Source organism: Centropristis striata, chromosome 15, assembly GCF_030273125.1.
Source record: "Centropristis striata isolate RG_2023a ecotype Rhode Island chromosome 15, C.striata_1.0, whole genome shotgun sequence".
Classification (NCBI taxonomy): domain Eukaryota; kingdom Metazoa; phylum Chordata; class Actinopteri; order Perciformes; family Serranidae; genus Centropristis; species Centropristis striata.
The window spans coordinates 29,404,113-29,422,413 of record NC_081531.1 but is presented as its reverse complement, the minus strand read 5'-3'; the positions used below and the strand labels follow the sequence as shown (position 1 = coordinate 29,422,413).

At 38.1% G+C, this 18,301-nt stretch overlaps 1 protein-coding gene across 1 annotated transcript in view; it reads left to right on the top strand.

Annotated features, from left to right (window-relative positions):
- The first annotated feature begins 4,041 nt into the window (after positions 1-4,041).
- nlgn2b (neuroligin 2b) overlaps positions 4,042-18,301 on the top strand; it is a 65,711-nt gene continuing 51,451 nt past the window's right edge. Inside the window, exon 1 of the mRNA XM_059351235.1 lies at positions 4,042-4,849. The gene's annotated coding sequence lies outside the window, so the exon portion shown is untranslated. The remainder of the gene's footprint in view (positions 4,850-18,301) is intronic.

Sequence of the window (18,301 nt, the reverse complement as noted above, 5' to 3'; positions counted from 1 at the left end):
TTCTCCCAATTATATACCACCTCCACATGCATTCCAACTCTTACAACCCAAGGGCACAAGAGCAGCATGCACAACCTTGATTTAAGGAAACAATGAGCTCATGTCATCCCGTTGAATGCAAACCAAACCAGCCTACAATTGAATTCAGCGGTGCAAAGTTCCACTATTCTCCCTTCTAGTCAGGTGATGATGAAAAGCTTGATATTGTGATGCAATCTGGAAAAAATGAAAACCAAAAACACAGTATGTGACAGAAAGCTCCTGGGCCAGTTTGGACATATACTGCTTTGTTGTTAATACTATTCAGTAAGCAGATGATACTTCTGCAGCTGCTGGCTCTTTAATCTCCTCCCTAACCTGTGATAAGTGGGCAGAGCCGCAGGGACCTTCGCACCCACCGAATCTCCCCTCTCATTTTAACATGACACCTGAGATTTGCCCTCTGTAGAATGACTTTTGAGAAATGTTTTTCCTCCGATCTGACCCTTAGTGAGAAATCGTAGTTAACAGCCTCTGGCTTTGAATTACATTCAGCTTTTTCTCTCTGTTGCAACAAAGCTTTTCTGGTCTTACATCACTACTGTTAGTTATTTATTGAAATTGGTGCATGTTGGACACAACGATGTCTTTAGCTATCAGTTTTCTAGCTCTGTGAATCTTGTCAGAAAGAACATTTGGAAGTAAATAAAGCTTCTAATGCACAATATTTAATCTCATATTTGACCCTTGTTCAACTATAATCTGAAAAACAAAAGTTATTCAATATTCTATGTTTTCAATGCTTTCATTTTTTAACATACCTTGCCAAGCACCTTAAAGGGATAATTTGGATGTTTTTGAAGTGGGGTTGTATGAGGGACTTATCCATAGTCATTGTGTATTACCGAAAGTAGATGGTGGTTGGCATGCAGAGTACAAACAGAGAAGCTAAGGGATGTACTGATGTGGACGGGTCAGCAGCAACTCACCACTTTACCTTGCCATTAGAGTGTCTTCCTTCGTCTCCAGTTTCAGCAGAAGGTTCCTCTCCCTTTGCTTCAGCCCCTTCAGTCTCCCTCTGCAAAACTTCCTCTTCTGTAAACTCTGATTCATAAATGTATTCTCGTCTCCACAGTGAACACCATGTCTTTGTTGCTGTCACAATCACTCAGGGGTTGTCTCTTCCATAAACTGCAGAAAGTCTGACCCAAACAGCTTATCATGGCACAGTTGCACTTGTGCGTAGGAATACAGAATTTCTATGGCTGAGAATATGTAGTGCCATAGGAAAGAGCTCTAGGAAGGCAATGTAAATCAGTGAAAATATTCTAAATATAGTGTACACTTCTACTAATATTACTTTTTTTTAAGGTGACTAAAATATGTTTACCACTATCCACTTTTCTTTTAAAGCATTGCTTTTCATTTAATTAATTTCCCCATTTAATTTGAATGATGGATAATTGGTTTTCTATTTTATTGGTAGAAGATAAAACAGAAACAATGAGAATAATGTACCTTCAACTAGTGTAATTATCATAATTTGAAAATGTTGAGACAATTAAGTAATTAAATAAAACAAATGTGTTTAAGAAATGCTTGGACAGTTTAAGCTTCTCAAGAGTAACAGGGCAAATAATAAGAGTTTCTGAACACAGGCTGGAAATGAAAGCAAACAATGAAAACCATTCAACAGAGGCAGTTTAAAATTATTTTACAGTAAAATTAAGCTTAGGATAGTAATTTGTTTTTTTTAATTAGCAGAATAGCTGAAAAAATGTGTAATTTAATGGGAGTGCAATCTAAATCAGGTGAGTATATTGCTCATTTTCTTTTGACACTAGTGCATAATTATGTTTTTAAAATTAAAGAAAAAATTTGTGCTCTTGATATTTAATGGATAATTCCAGTAAATACATTTCCTTGGTTTATTCCACAGCTGCACAGTATGCACACTTATTACTTAACACAATGTATTACTGTAAATACAAAAAGGAATGGTGTTTAGGAAACAGCATGACATTAATTGAGAATTGGAGACGTTGCACGTAATTGCATGTAGAAATGTGACATCATATTATAGGGTAACAGTGCAGAAAAATCCAATTAAACTAATGGCTATCGTAATCAAAGTAGACTCTGACATCCATTTATTTATCAGCCAGCCGTCTTGTGCTGCATATTGAGGTTTGGGTTGTGTGGGAAGCTGGCGTCCTCCTCCCCAGCCAAATCTTTTACTTCCAGGGACATCCCGAGGCATTCCCAAGCCAAATGGGATATTTCATCCCTCTAGTGTGCTCTGGGTCTACCCCGCATCACCTCCCAGTTGGACATGCCTGGAGGACATCCGGGGAGGTGTCCCGGGGGCAACCTCATCAGATGGCTGAACTGACTCCACTGGCTCCATTCAACACAAAGCCACATTAGCTGTGAGCTTTTTCTGTTTGACTGCACGCTTCACTTAGTTCCTACGAGTCAGACGCTCTGCACATGAAGCTTGTTTTGGCCACTCATATCCTCGATTTTCTCACCGCGTGCATGACCATGGATGGGAGTTGCAATATTGAAATACATGGATTGATGACTGGAAAAATGAGTGTCACATTTAAACTCAGCTCCCCCTTCACCAACACAGTTCAATAACGCCTGCATCACTGTGGATGTCACACTGATCTGCCTGTGGATCTCATGCTCCATGTTACCCTGCATAGTGAACAAGACCCCTAGATACGCAAACTCAATGCAAAGGGGCAAAGCAGCATTTTCTAGCAGTTATCATGGTCACAGTGCAATAAAGCTAGCAGAAATATATAATCAACATATGTTAAGAATTACAATCAGAGAATTACAAAATTAAGAAAATAGTAACTCAATTATGCTTTACAAACATGGAATTTCACTTTAACTTTAAATTTCATCTGAAAGAATAATATTTTGGTAAAACAAAAAACTATATGTGAGGTGTCACTCTTAGTGATGAACCCAGTAATTATCACAACTGCACTTTCCCTCAGCTCTACAGGAAAATTTGATATATTTCAGCTTGTTGTTTTGTGTTGTGTTTATTGCTCTGGTTCACTGTCGCTACTTAACCCAATCAGCAACCTGTTGGGCAGAAAAAAATTAAGCCAATGCAATAACGGCAAAAACTGCAGTTCCTTGAAAGGTCACCTGATGCTGGACCCAAATTAAGTCAAATAGGTCTTTTTCTTGTGCAAACAGTGAATGTGAACAACCTGATTGGTGCTATTGTTAGATCCAAAAAAAAAGTCATTATAGGCTCTCTCTCTTGTGTCTAGTGTATCTCCAGTTGAGACAGGCAATGTTTCAATCTCTAGGATTGTCTTCAGGCAAATGTGATAATAGAAAATAGAGAAAAACTTAGTTTTTCACCCATAGCAGCTCAGAATGTTATAATACAGTATGCCAGGGTTGTGTTTACTGCTTGTTTTTACTGCCACCAGTTGGTGAAATTGAATAGTGCAGGTGTAAGTGTACCAATTGAAAAGTGTCTCCATTTTTTTTTTTACCAAATGTCCTCTACAGGAAATTTACAGCTAAATGGTATTTTATAGGAAATGAAAAGGAACTATGAGACCTGTAGAACTGACCTTGATGGTGAATTATTATTTATTCTAGATACATCACGTGGGAATATTGAAATACATATATAGCCTAAATATTTTTAAAATGTTTTAGTAGTAGGTGTATCTTTAACATAATTATTTTATTATCACCAGCTCTTTACTGCTATTTGAACGTTATGAAATGCACAGATGCCTGGCGCCAAAAAGCAAAGCAAAAAAAAAATCTGACGTCAGCATGGTGCAGATCCTCATCTAAAAACAATCAAAGCAAATCCCAACCCTGTGTTTCAAAAGGATTTTTCCCCCTTCACATGACGATTTGAGCAGAGCAAGCGCCTGTTCGTTGGATAATGCGTCGCACCTCCTCGTCATGACAACTAGCAGTGAGATTGAAATATTGCAAGTGGTGTCCTATGAGCGAGAGAGGCGATGAAACCGCACTGAGAGAGAGAGAGAGAGAGAGAGAGAGAGAGAGAGACTGTTGAAGCACAAGCCGTGGGATCCTATTCAGTGCAGGCATCGGGCTTCAAAATAATATCACTGCATCCTAATATTAAAAGCACCTATGGTGCTATTCTAAAACCATGAACGCTAAACGGAAGATCCCCGAGCAGTTTCTCAATCTGAGCCTCTTTTTTCTGTGAAGAGCATCAGATACCAAGTGAATCCAAGAGAGAGCACCACGCAAGCGCGTAAAGAACAGATTGGACACCTGATTTTGTGGGGTGTTTTTAGGGCGCTATTTCATATTTTAACTCAAACTATCCGCGTTTTTTGACGGCCTTCGCAGTGCCGTGGGCCAGATACCGTGGATTATTATCAGCATGGACAAATGGGGAAAAGAGGACAGATCACTGCGTTGACTTTTGAGGCAACGCGCAGAGTCTTGACGCTATAGCGTTACGCATTTATTTTACTGTGAGCGCTTTCCCCCCTGTTTGAATCACACTCGCTGCTGCATCTCAACATTATAAAAGTCAAATATCTGTGGATAAGGAACAGAGCAGGGTGTTGTCAGAGAGGGATGAGAGGAGGAGGGGGCAGTATGAGGTGTGCTTTTTTTGGAAAAGCCGGAGAAAGACGGACACCGAGAAGGTGTACTGATGTGCGAAAGCCTGCGACGCGTTACCCTCCTGAGAAATAATTGCGATCAGGGAAGAAATGGCCTAGTTAAAACATCATCGACACACCGGCAGAGGATAGAAAAGAAGAATCGTGTTTAGATGGACGGGCCATCATCATCGTCATCATCATAATTCCAGTGCTTGCATCGAGTCTTTTAGGTAAGCCATATGTCCACCACTACCTCCTAAACGTGACTGGAGATTTTCTGTCTATCATGGGTTTTGTGTGTGCGCAATCTGTACGCTTTGGTGACTTCGCACATTGCGCACGTTATCCATCTTGACGCACTGTCACAATTGGGGAATGAGATTTCAATGTAAATCCTCGTGCCACTTTGTTGCTATAGCACATATTTTCTTCCTTTCATTTGGGAGCCTTCGATTGGCCTTGCCTGTTGATAAGCTGTCACATCTTAACATGACCAGTCCACTTTGTGCCTTCAACATCAGTATTCTGTCGTTTTAACCATGCTGTTAACAAGATGATATTCATGTGATTTAATTGGAATCAACTCATCATGTAGGCTGTCAGTCAGACTGGCTGCTCTTCTCTATTGAGCTCCAACAGTGTCCTCTTTTCCTTGCTATAGATTATTTCCATAATGCTTGTATTATGTGTATTGATGGCAGTGTTACAGCTTAATTAGACACACATGCTGCTGTGCTGCAATAGAACTAATCTCAACCACAGTCTATGACAGGCCTTGAACTCAGAAGATGTCCTCTCTCATGAACAACCCACAACACACTCTGAGACACACACACACACACACACACACACACACACACACAGTATGCACTCACAGACACACAAAGCCTGTGCCCTAGAAGATGCAGATAGGATTGTGAGTTAAATGCACACACTCTGATGATCCAGGGAAAGGCTCCATTAATATTCAGTGGTGGTTGGGCAGTGCTCAGTTAATGGCAGACAACAGGACCTCTGTTCTGACAGGTCGTGGATGAGAAATGGTATATTTTCATTTTTAGGGAGTAAATGCGTTTTATTCCCACTGATTCAGTGCCTGTAGCTATAGAGGAGTGACATTTAAAATCCATCAGAAAACCAATAAAGTGATTTTGTAGACTTTTGCAGAATTTGGTATTACTCTTGTTCATGTACTGTTGGAATAGCTGTGATTGCTTTCTTAAGCCGGCATCATGTCAACCTGGTTATTGGCATTAGGGCATTCACTGAAATTCAACAAAGGCTTGCATAGGCTTCACATATGTCATACATTTGATGACACAATCCAAATAGTGTCATCATATATATAACAGAAAGGTATATGGTGCAAAGAGTAAAGATTTAGCAGAAATGTACCCAGAACCCCCAGCTGAAGTGTCTCATTTAAAACCTGTATTCCTTCCAAGATAATAATTTGATTATCTTTTTCTGAAATGGATCCATTTTGTGTCTAGCATTTTCTAGCAAGTGAGCCTGGAAAATTTGGTGGCATTATATTAAAGGAGTATTTTTTTCCTATACCAGGATGTAGTGCAGGGATATACTGTAATCATCCAAACAACAGTTGATTTTTTAAAAATGCCAGCATGTTTTCATCTCTAAGTGAAGAATCTGTGCCTGCAACCAACCCCAGAGTACAGTATGCAATACACTACAGCAAAGGGCCAATAAAGCTAATACTGTGGTGAGCACTGTGTCGCTTGGTTTCCAGAGAAAGAATAAATGGAATAAAAAGAAGTAATGGCAGCTTAATGGATTGGATGACAACGTGAAGTAAAGACCTACAGTCCAGAACAAACCATGTTTTAATGTTTAATGAAGTATGTTTGGGTGAGCAAGGTGAAGTGTAGGAAGGTGTTCAATGTGATATTCTAGTTTAATATAAACTGGATCCAAACCAGAGCTTTCTTTCAGCGGGACGGTTGATGTCAAGTTGTTTTATAGTTTATAGCTATACAAGTGTTTGTTTGTTTTTGAGAGAGCAGCCTTGTCAAACATCAGTGCTTATTTCCATCACTAAGGAGGGCATTTAAAAGAGACATTCAAATTATTTTATCCTGGTATTGTACTGTCCCAACTTTTAGGGTATTTGGTTTTTGGTTAATTGGTTGATTTAAATTTTGGTTAAAGCCTAATTTGGATAGATTACCTTATTATGGTGAGTTCAATTGATTTTGATGTTTCTCATTAAGACCTTGATATGTGATATGTCAATTTTCATCAATTCTTTTAGCTTCTAACTGATGACTCATTGCATGATTGTGGATTAGAGTCCACACATTATTTGTTGAAACAATGCATATGTAATAATGTATACCATGAGTCGGGCACTTGGTGAAATGACCCTAACTCTGCTCTCTGTTGCTGCAGTGCTGTGTGGATGAGTTAAAATCTTCCATTTTATAAACAAAATGTGCTGTTCCACTGAGTCAACAAGCCTTTCTCAGACAGATTGAGCCAATATAAAGACGTAGTGTATGTTAGCAGGCCACCGGTGCAGTATGGGTAAAGGCTGTTTACACTAAATCACTACAGCCATGGGATATGCTTTATACAATTTAGGTGGTAAATTGATGGTAAACTGAGATGTCATCTGTTTCTTCCTTTTACAATCTGAATAGAAACAATAGTATGATTAATGGTTGTTTTTTATACTGGGATTCAGTTATATAATCTGCACAGGAAAGATGCATGAAAAAACATGTGATTATGCTGTGATTTGTTAAAGGCAACCACAATTTTATTTTATTCCAATTATGTTTATGTTCAGCTTGTTTGTGCCTCCATTTATGTTTTACTTCATATTCTGTGGTTTGGTCGTTGCTTTTTGTCGCTGTCCTCTTTAAACTGAATGCTTTTAGTACTGTAGATACCAATGCATCCGTCTTTACATATTATTCTGCTACCAGAGAATCTTGTCTTCCGCTGTATAGTTACGAGGCCTCACTGAAAACAGTGTTAAGAAAAAGTGGTCTTTGAGAAATGGCGCATTTGCACTTTATTCAGTGCAAAAATAGTATATGTTATCATTGTTATTCTCATACAATGCAGTTGCACTTAAAGGGCTTTTGCCCAACACATTCTCATCCCAACTTGTCAGATACAGACGCTTCTCTGTGGCTCCTGGCTTGTGATACAGACGCGCAAATCACCCTTTTGCGTCAGTTTGCAATGTGACAGACGGTGTGTCACCTTTCGCTAATTACAGGCACAGTGGCTTAAAACAACTTCCATACTCACAGTTAATGAAACCAGAGGGTATTAGGGTAAAAGAACAAGGGAACGCTTAAAAACGACAACTGCAACAATGACTCTTTGGTTTACCAGGTGTCCTGGGTCAAAGTATGTGTTTTTTTTACCCATTTACCACCATTCCCATCCACCCTAAATGGACCTTTGCGCTCTTTATAATACATCCGTTACACTAAATGGAAAGCATGGTACGGCTCATACAGGTGTTAAGGGTGCCTCATGTATCGGTATCTTAAACAGAGGGCTGTGATAAAACATTAGTATCTGATGAGTTAGGAGCAAGACTGGGATGCTTGCCTGTATGAGTTAAGTATAAGAACAGGAGATCTAGACTGTGGCTCAGATAGGAGTTTTTCTTTTTGACCATTTGGTGTAATAGTGATCCAATCACATTGTCAACTCTATGGCCAAAACATTTAACCATGGAAATGGAAATTCATGGGATGAAATGGGTCACCACATGACCAGGGCTCGGGTATTTAACTGGCTATTAAAGGCGGAGGACCCATAAGTAATTTAATAATTAACTACTAATTAACACGCTAAGAGCACAGACCTCCACCAAGGCCAAAGGTGCCTTTACATGCTCCTCAGGTGGTCCTATTTCCCAGATTAGGAAGTCGTTGTTCTGACTCAGGTGTGTTCATGAGCTTTAAGTCTTAAACATCATGGAGGCTGCAAAGTTGATGTTGTATTTTATTGCTAGAATTTAAATGTTGATAGCTGTTTTTAATATTTGTGTAACAATGTATAGTAAAGGAAATGGATCAGACGGGCTTATGGTAGGATTTCCCCAAATGACTCAAAAAATGTGGTTCTTCCTTGGCCCATGCTACAACCTAACAGCAAGTTTCATAAAATCAAGTTTGTTGTTTTTCTGTAATCCTGCTGACAGAGAAACCAAACGGAAAACATAATCTCCTTGGCAGAGGTAAAAATGAATGTTCTTTGTAAAATACTGTTTCATCCAATTGATCTAATTGATGATTTATCAATCGTCATGCCTCTATGCCAGTACCTTCCATGTTTTCTATTTTGGCGGTTGTTGTTGTTTTCTTTTTCTGGAGTTGTTTCTGAGGTTCCCCTCTCATTTCTCTTTTTCATGTCACAACACTGTGAACTGTGGGTCAGTCCCTTAAGGAGAGTCTGCAGCATTGTGCACTTAAAAAAAGTGTGTTTCAAGTGCTCCAAAACTCCACAGGAGAGCCCTTGTGTGTGTGTGTGTGTGTGTGTGTGTGTGTGTGTGTGTGTGTGTGTGTGTGTGTGTGTGTGTATATATATATATATATATATATATATATATATATATATATATATATAAACTGTGCATCAAGAGCATTCTTTAAAATCTGAAATTTCTGTTGGACTGAAAGTTGGACGTTGGGATGGGATGTAACCTGTACTTGTTGCTGCTGCACCAGCAACAAGTCCTATTGACTTTATGCGTCAGTGTATAGCACAAAAACAGAATTTTTAGATTTTTTTGTGTTTTTAAGTTTATACCATCATGAGGCAAGAAAAGGCAGACCGAGGCCCAAAACAATATGAAAATCCAGCCTAGGATTTGAGGAGCTTGGAGGCATGGCATCGATTGCTCTCCATACATCCTCGCCATATGACCAGCCAAATTTCTCACCAAGCTACAGCATCTTAACATAAAACATTTACTGTATTCAGGGTTAATGGTGTAGCTGCTATAATGGAGGCTTAGAGATTTTAATTTCTGTGTGAAGATGTCAAGTCAGAAATAGGGAGGTTAAAATGACCCAGCTCTCAGTCACGTCACGACCAAGGAGGAGAAAAGCAGGAGAATAGCTTGACCTGACCCATTATCCGTGAGCAAAGTAAAGCTGGAGAAAACGCCTGTGCAAATGCCATGGTAACCATCTTGTGTAACCTCCTTTGAACAATATCACATAACATAAGCCAGAATAAGTGCTGTCCTGTGTTGCAAAGTCTGGGAAGAATATCTCACCAAACCCCATTAAAATATCTGCTAATTTAATGTGTCTTTTATTAGCAGCAGAGATGCAAGCCCATTAAAACAGGACACGTGACCTTTCCTGAATTGCCACCCTTCAGTTCATCAGACATGATCCATTAAGCAGCTCTAACACTTAGTTCTCCGATATGTTTTGGGCAGTGACACACAAGCTCGAGCTGGCATTCAAATATGACATCTACTTTTTAAAAAAAAAGAAATTTCTCTCAAGCAGTGGTAGTTCATCCGAATTCACCTTGCTTATGACACAGCACGCACATTAAGCAGCTGGTGCTCTTTAGAAAGGTATGTGGTGTGTTGACATGGATTGAACAGATATGCTTTGAAATGTGGCCTACATGTATTTAGGATGCAGCCCATTTATTATTAATTTAATGTCTTAGTACATTTTAAGATGGGAACATAATAGCCGGTTAATGTTGCAGTTTGGAGTTAGCTAATGCTAGTTTCATTGGCTTTAGATACAGCGAGGAACTTTAATGCCTAATGAGATATGGTGCTAAAGGAAATGTTAATAACCATGCCCCCACCTCATCTCTACCCCTGCTGCAGAAGGGAAGTGTCGCCCAGTGAAAAACACAAAAGTATGTCCTTTCTTTTTAGTGCTCGGCTGTGCACTCAATGCCTTGTGGAATCCCAGTGTAGCTATTGTGTCAAAGGTTGAAGACATAATTAAGGACAAATCACGAGTGAAGACTGACACGCATTGACCAATAACAAAGGGACAGTGTGTGTAGTGTCGTCATTGACTCTGAACCAGTGGAAGTTAAGATGTTTGACAATGTTGTTCACATTGTAAGACATCTGAGCAAAACGCTGACATGTCCACCCAGACCATGGTCTTAAAACTGATGTCTGTATATGAATGGAGATTTAAATACGCTAATAATAGGCTAAAATGTCAGACGATAGCTGATTGGTTTCCGAGATTGCATTTCGGCAAAGTGTTCTGCCTCTGTTGCTCTCCAGATTATTTTTAATTTCCATGAATATTGTAAACTGGCAGTAAAAGAAAAGGCAAGTCATTATGTGGAAAATCAGACATTTAGTAGGAAAGAAATATCAACAGCTAGCTTTGACCTGTCACTGAAGAAGGCACAAACCTTGAATGCAAAACGTGTTTAAATATGAAAATTACAACCTTATTAGGTTGTTTTGATTGAATTAAATGTTTCATCTTACAAATAAAACGATGCATTATACTTGACCGTTAATGAACTAAACGTCAAACTCGTTGCTTTGTTGAAGCCCAGTGCAGAAAACAGGCATCTTTACCTTTACCTAAATGGAGTTCAACAGACATTTCTGTGCCGTCTGTGTGTTCTGTGGTGTGTTACAGTACATCAGCTGGTTTACTCCCCTTAACTGTTCATCTGCCCTCATAAGCCGGGAAAGTTAGCCATTTTGTTAACATATGAATCATTGTTGGTTTTTGAATTGTTTCAAGCAAGAAGTTCAGTGGTTCACATCATACATTAATCTTAGTATGTTGTAGATGTCAAAAATCTTGATGATTCAAGGTCTTTGCAGTAGTCATCAAAATAGACCATCATTGAACGCCCTTGGGTCTCTTCAAATAAACTGGGCTCCACTGCTTCCCACTCACACTCCGGAAGAGTAAAAATACCAGGGCTACTACGGTCTCAAAAGGCAAAGACCACTAGTTTGAAGAAAGTAAAACTTGATGTTTATCAGCACTGTATAAGGTTTCACAGACAGTTGCTGAATCAGTTGGCTGGTGCAAGTGGACGAATAAAAGTGGAGCTAAATAAAATCTAGGCCCAGCAGCGTCATTGCAGCTTCACCTGATTTACCTGGAAGATCATATGAGTGGAAACGACTGGTCCCATATCATTTTAAAAGCAAAGCAGTGCTTCTTCTACATCTTCAAATTGGCTAATTTACAATATTTCTGACTTATTATGCCTTATTTATGACTTATTAAACAAAATCAAATTTAAATTATAATTTAGCCTGAAATGTGTAAAATGATATTGTATTCGGGAGGCAAGGGGACTGTATGCAAAATGGAATTTCAGAAATGAATTTCAGCTTCATAAAACAAGACTGAAAAAGGCATGTTAATGCAATTTTCCAATCCAATCCAATCCAATTTTAAAAATGACACGTCAGAATTAATCTTACATATTTTTTCAGTCTGATCAATAAATACGATTTTTCACTTAATTAGGAAAAAGGGAATTGTTTTTTAAAGCTTGGGGGCAACAGGTCTGTTTTTTATGTGGTTGGTTGTTACCGACAGATTTCCTAAAAAAAATATGGGAGCCGGCTACCTGAAATTAATCTGCACTTCTTTGCAAAATGTTTGGATTCTTAAGGCCTGGTGATGTAGGGTCAGCCAACACTCCCAGGCCTAGTTGGTGTGAGAGCATGTGAGAATTTCCACATTTTTAAACCCATGGATTGAGCGGTCCAGGAGCAGTTTTGGAGTGGGATGTAGCAAGATATAAGGTGATGCTCCAACTTAAACAAAAAAAAAACCTGCTCTGCGCTGCAATGAAAATCCTCACGATTACGCTTCCTGCTAACTTGGTCCACTCCGCCACACTCATATACATACCTTTTGATTTCTCATGAATAATGGCTGTTGGCTTTAAGGATTTAAGGATTGTACTTGCTTTATTATGAACTGTGTAGTAGGAAAAGGAATGCCCTGTGTAAATATAACGTAATACCGTCCCTCCGGCTGTACTTTTACATTATGTCCAACAATCTGTCAAATCACTTGAACCATCGGTTGTAGTGAAGTCTAGGATGTAACTAAGGGTTTACATTGTGGACTACTAAAAGCACTACTTTGTGCAGTGCTCTTGCAAAATGTCAGGTAGTTCAGTCAGATACTAACATCAAAGGATTCAAGACGATTTATTGCAAATAGATGTCCAGATGCACTTGATGGAAAACGCTCTGCATTTGAGGGCGGTTGACAGATGAATCCAAGCAGCGTGGGGAAAGTCCGTGTAGTGTACGACCCGTAACAGAAGCAGTGACACGAATAATCACAGGAGGCAGAGTGTGAGCTTGTCAGATTATCAACACCCCCTAATTACCTTGTTTTAATCTGATAGGTGATTGTAAGAGTCAGCTGATTCTTATCAGCTGATGGCATGCAGGAACCCAGTGCCCTACCTGAACCACCATGCTTTATTCCTCTTCATGAAGACAGAGTCCATATTTTAAAAGCCCTGAACACAAAGATGTAGCAATTAACAATCATTCCTTTAAAGTTGTATTTTGGACTCTTTTTATATTCAGCTGTCAGGCTTAATGAGACTGCATGATGTCTAATTTCACTTTAAGGTTTCAGTGTCAGCTTAAATACAAAATTGGTACTGATAACATGTTGCTGTCTATTTTTCATTGAAATATTTTACTCAGCACATTGTATTTGACCTGTCAAATAGACAATTTATGAAAGATTAAATTAATATAACAGAAGTTAAAAAAAGATGAAATATGCCAGCACTGAATGGGAGCAATCACACATGTAATCAAAATTAAGCAAGCTGCAAGGTCTTGTATGTTTTGGGATGACTCGTTCATTTTAAAAGTCAGTACCTGCATTGAAACCCAAATTACATCCCCCATATTTTATTCAGCTGACCTCAGAGCAGCACCTTTGGAGTACAGGAAACCTCTCAACACTTTTGGGCATACAAATCATTTCAGCAGAATACATCACATACAGCGAGTCTCAGGGCTCTACTTAGGCTAACTTACGCATCATCAATGCAGCCAGCCCATCTGTCAAGGTATACTTTCCACTGAACGTGACAGTCCTCTTAAGGCAACGTTTAAATTTCAGCAGCCGTTTTGTGTCGTGGCAGCTTGGATAGCATTGCAAAGTAAACCGTATGTATTTACTCAAATGAATGATGATCCTGAGTGAAAATTCCCCCAGTGTGAGACAATAAAGCAGGCTTGTGTTGCTGAACTCTTCTAGTTAGAAAAGAGCCTAGTGTGCTTTTCCCCTCCGGAACACATGAGCAGTATAGCTGTACGGCCAGCTGCATGACTTGATGATTGTATCACCCATTATTATGATTGTCTGTGGTCAAACATTGTGCACCTGCCATCTCCCACACTTACAGCATATGATTACTTTATGTTTCCATTTGTGACTGATCCTCTATTTAACAATGTGCAAGGTTTCCCCAATGGTGTGCATCTCGATTACCAATTAACTGCGACAGCTCCTTCCTTTACAATGTCCCCACCTACATGAGGTTAGAAGGGCCGTTATTGTGAATGTAGGCAAACTATTATAATATTGATTTGCCCTGTGTATCCATTGATTTATGCCAGAGTATAATAACACATGATCTACTGTATGTGCTGCATCTCAAATAGTATTATAGATCCCCCTGCCTGTTTCGCCACCATTACTTGCATATCTTGAGAAATTGTACATGTAAAGCGAGCTGTATGGTAATGCTTTCTGAAAGATGTAAAGGTAAGTACATTGCAAATAGGAACCAAGGTCAGGAATGTGAATATTGGAAGACTTGTGACCATCCAGTCATGCTCAGATATAGCTGATTCTATGCTGGATGCTATATATTAAAAGCAAAAAAGCTCAAATTGTTAAGGGATGCTAATATTACCATTAAACTGTTTACCACAATAAGACTTTTGACAGTTATTATAATAATATACAATATTTTTTCATGTTTTTGAAGTAAAAACACAACTTAAGGGAGCAGCACGTCCAACCACAGTTGTCTTTCATTGTTGTGGCTTATTTGAGAGCATAAACTCCAGAAAGTTTCATTCAGCTGTGTGTCAGCTGTGTGTCTGCTCTGATTACAGGACTCTGTTTTGCTCCATTGATTGGTGATCGGTTGCAAGGGTGGGGTGTCGGTCAGAAATAAAATCCAAATGATCATCCCTCACAAAGAAAATGCTTCTTCCATCCATCGTACCATGCTGCACACACAAAGTTAGGTCTCACCTCGCTGAGAAGGTGGAGGTGTGCAGCTCTTTAGCTAACAGCTCACTGTGGCTGTTCCTGACTGTTCCCTTACTCCCTGCAATATCTAAAAGTCATCCCTTTATCAGGAAATGCTAATAATTAAATTGTATAGATGCATTTTTGATAAATAATTGCTGATGGCGAGAACCATGATGACAAATGCAGTACAGGCCAAAAGTTTGGACACACCTTCTCATTCAATGCATTTTTCTTTAGTTTCATGACTATTTACATTGTAGATTCTCACTGAAGGCATCAAAACTATGAATGAACACATATGGAATTATGTACTTAACAAAAAAAGTGTGAAATAACTGAAAACATGTCTTGTATTTTAGATTCCTCAAAGTAGCCAACCTTTGCTTACTAGAATATAAGACATGTTTTCAGTTATTTCACACTTTTTCGTTAAGTACATAATTCCACATGTGTTCATTAATAGTTTTGAAAAATTTACAATGTCAATAGTCATGAAAATAAAGGAAACGCATTGAATGAGAAGGTGTGTCCAAACTTTTGGCCTGTACTGTACATTGAATTTGTTGTGGCTTCTTCACAATAAAACCTTTGTGTTTCACAAGTCTAACACTTTTAATTTGAAGTAGTAGTATGTTCTGTTCTGTTCTGATACTTGTAAAGAAAGTGACTAGATAGATAAACAGTGACTCTGTTATAAACGTGATAAGAATGTACCAAATACATGCTGTATGTATGTATCCCTGTGAACTTCTTGTGTGTATGTAGGCAATCTGAATCCTGTGTGGGAATAGCACTCAGTCACTGCTAATAAAACTACAATATGGAGAGGTTATTACTGAATGCATGCATTAATTGGCTATTGCAGGAAAATGGCACCATAAGAAGTATCAAAAATGGACTTTAGTTTTGTGAAAACTGGAAGCATTATAACTTCAATGTAACGTATACATTTAATTTAACTCAAGATACAGGAGTTAGGAAATGAAAAGTCTGTGTTATCATTAGGGAAGGACTGCAGCTGTGAATAAGAAAAGACAAATGTTATTTTGCTAATCAGATCAGTGTACCTGCAAATCATAATCCTCTTAACAATGGTGTGCAAGATATCTCATTTTCCCTCAGTTCTTCTAAAGTGCAACAAAATGTCAGGGAAGTCAGAGTAAGGCCACTTTCACTTTTTTGAACAAACAACAGTAAGAAGAGAGAAAACAAGCCAACAAAAACACAACTTTGTTATTCTTGGGATCCCCTGTCGATATTGCGGGAGCGACTGCATTTACACATATAGAACTCCTCTGGTTTATTTTCAGAGAAAATGGGTTGTGTGTTGCCAGAGAGGAGAAACATGATGCAGGTTACCCCAGCCTTTTTGAAAACACTTTAATTATTAATTTGTTTGGATACTCAGAACACAGCTGGACGACTGTGCATTACCCCAGCAGTTAGGGAGCCGGGGTTTTTTGCATCGGTGAAGGACACAAACTAAACAAACAAAAGCATGGATACCAAATGGATGCCAGATACTTAAAGAACGATAAGCATTAAATCAGGAAAAATTGAGATGTTGGTGTAATCATATCAAAAGCATCTGCGGTCCAAAGGCTAGAATTAATCACGTTCAACTTTCCACTTCCCCTCACAATTCTTTCAACTCAGTGGAGCTCAGTCATTGTACCTCTTAACTCTCTCATGCATGATGTGTTTTATATTGGACAATTAAACATTTAAATGAATAAAAAACGGCAGTCACACAGACTTTACATGGAGTGATTTCATAGTCTGACTATTTAGTGATATGCTGGCTTGTATTTTGGGATTTTTCTGGTGTGGAGTTCTCTCCAATAAAACACAAATATCACTATTTCTGCTACATGGTGAAGTTAAATAAGTGTGAAGAGTGTCAGGTGGCCCGGCAAGAAGACACAACAGACTTTTATTTTTAGAACTTTCAACATAAAATGCCTTGAAGCTGTGGAAAAAGTTATTCATCTACATATATTTAAATCTTTATTTTAATATCGGTGAAAAACACAACATGCTCAATCCTTTCAGCTCTTAGGTTAGATCACAAAATGGATGTAATCATGTAAATAGGCCATTTCTATTTTATTCATAATTTTGGAAATTGCCTTCCAGTAATAACGTATTTGCACAAAGCATATATAAACCTGGCTTTTATACAATGTTATATATTATACAAAACATGTGCCTACTTCAAGTTCTTGAACTAAACTTCTGTTTTATACAACATAACAAATATTATCATTATTCAGTATTGTCTGATATGGAGTCGTGTACAGCACAAAGCTAACTTCATTATATGAAAGGCTTTGTTGATAATGGTTTGAATGGGGTAATGATTATACGAGCCAAGGTGATTGCTGCCATAATCATTACTGTTGTTCTCAATTGGCCAAAAGGTTGTTTGTGTGGCCTGAACGATAATTTCAAATTATTGTTTATGATTAATTTCGAGGAAATTGAACATTGAGTGTACTTTTTTGTTAGAAAATTGTATTGTACCAATGAAAATGTAATAATATTGCAATCTAACATGTGATTGCCATTATTTCAAGTGGCTTCCTGTGACGTCTATTGGTTGTATAAACAATCTTCATGCAGTTAACCATTAAAATATCATAAAAGTGTACCTTGTCAATAGCAGTGTTTGTAATCTATTGATGTTGTCCATTGTTGCAGCCAATTCAAGTATTTGACAGATAAATTAAAAGGACAAAAATAGATAGATAGATAGATAGATAGATAGATAGATAGATAGATAGATAGATAGATAGATAGATAGATAGATAGATTTTATATTAAAATAATAATATTGATAACTCTACCTGTATGAAAAATAAGATTGAAACAAAATGACATGTACAGACTTTATACATATGAGTTTTTAAGTTGTAATGGTGCTCCAACTTCCATTTGTCACGATTAAGCAAATGGTCAGGCAAAATAAGAACTCTAAATTTAGCTACTGTATATTTAGGGTTATAGTGCTGCACGACTTTCAGGCTTCAAGGAAGAACATGCATTAGATTGAATATGTTTGCTACTTAAAAAAAAGGATGACCCATTTCTTTGTATAAAAAAAGGATTTTGGTTTTAATATCCATTACCAAGTAAACATAGAATAGGTTAAACAAATAACAGAACTCAGTCTTTTAGGTATATTTAAGACATGAATACTTCAGCTACATGATCAGGGTGAACCAAGTGCTCTAATGGCACAGCCCTAAATTTTAACTATTCTTTAAACGCTCACTTGTCCAGGTAACTGATCGTAAGTTTCCCTTCATTTCAACCTCTGTAGTGCACATTCAGATGTGTCTGTTTAGGGACATCTACATATTCCTCAGTGTCACTTATATAACTTTACTTTTCGTGCCACTTGATCTTAAATCTCAC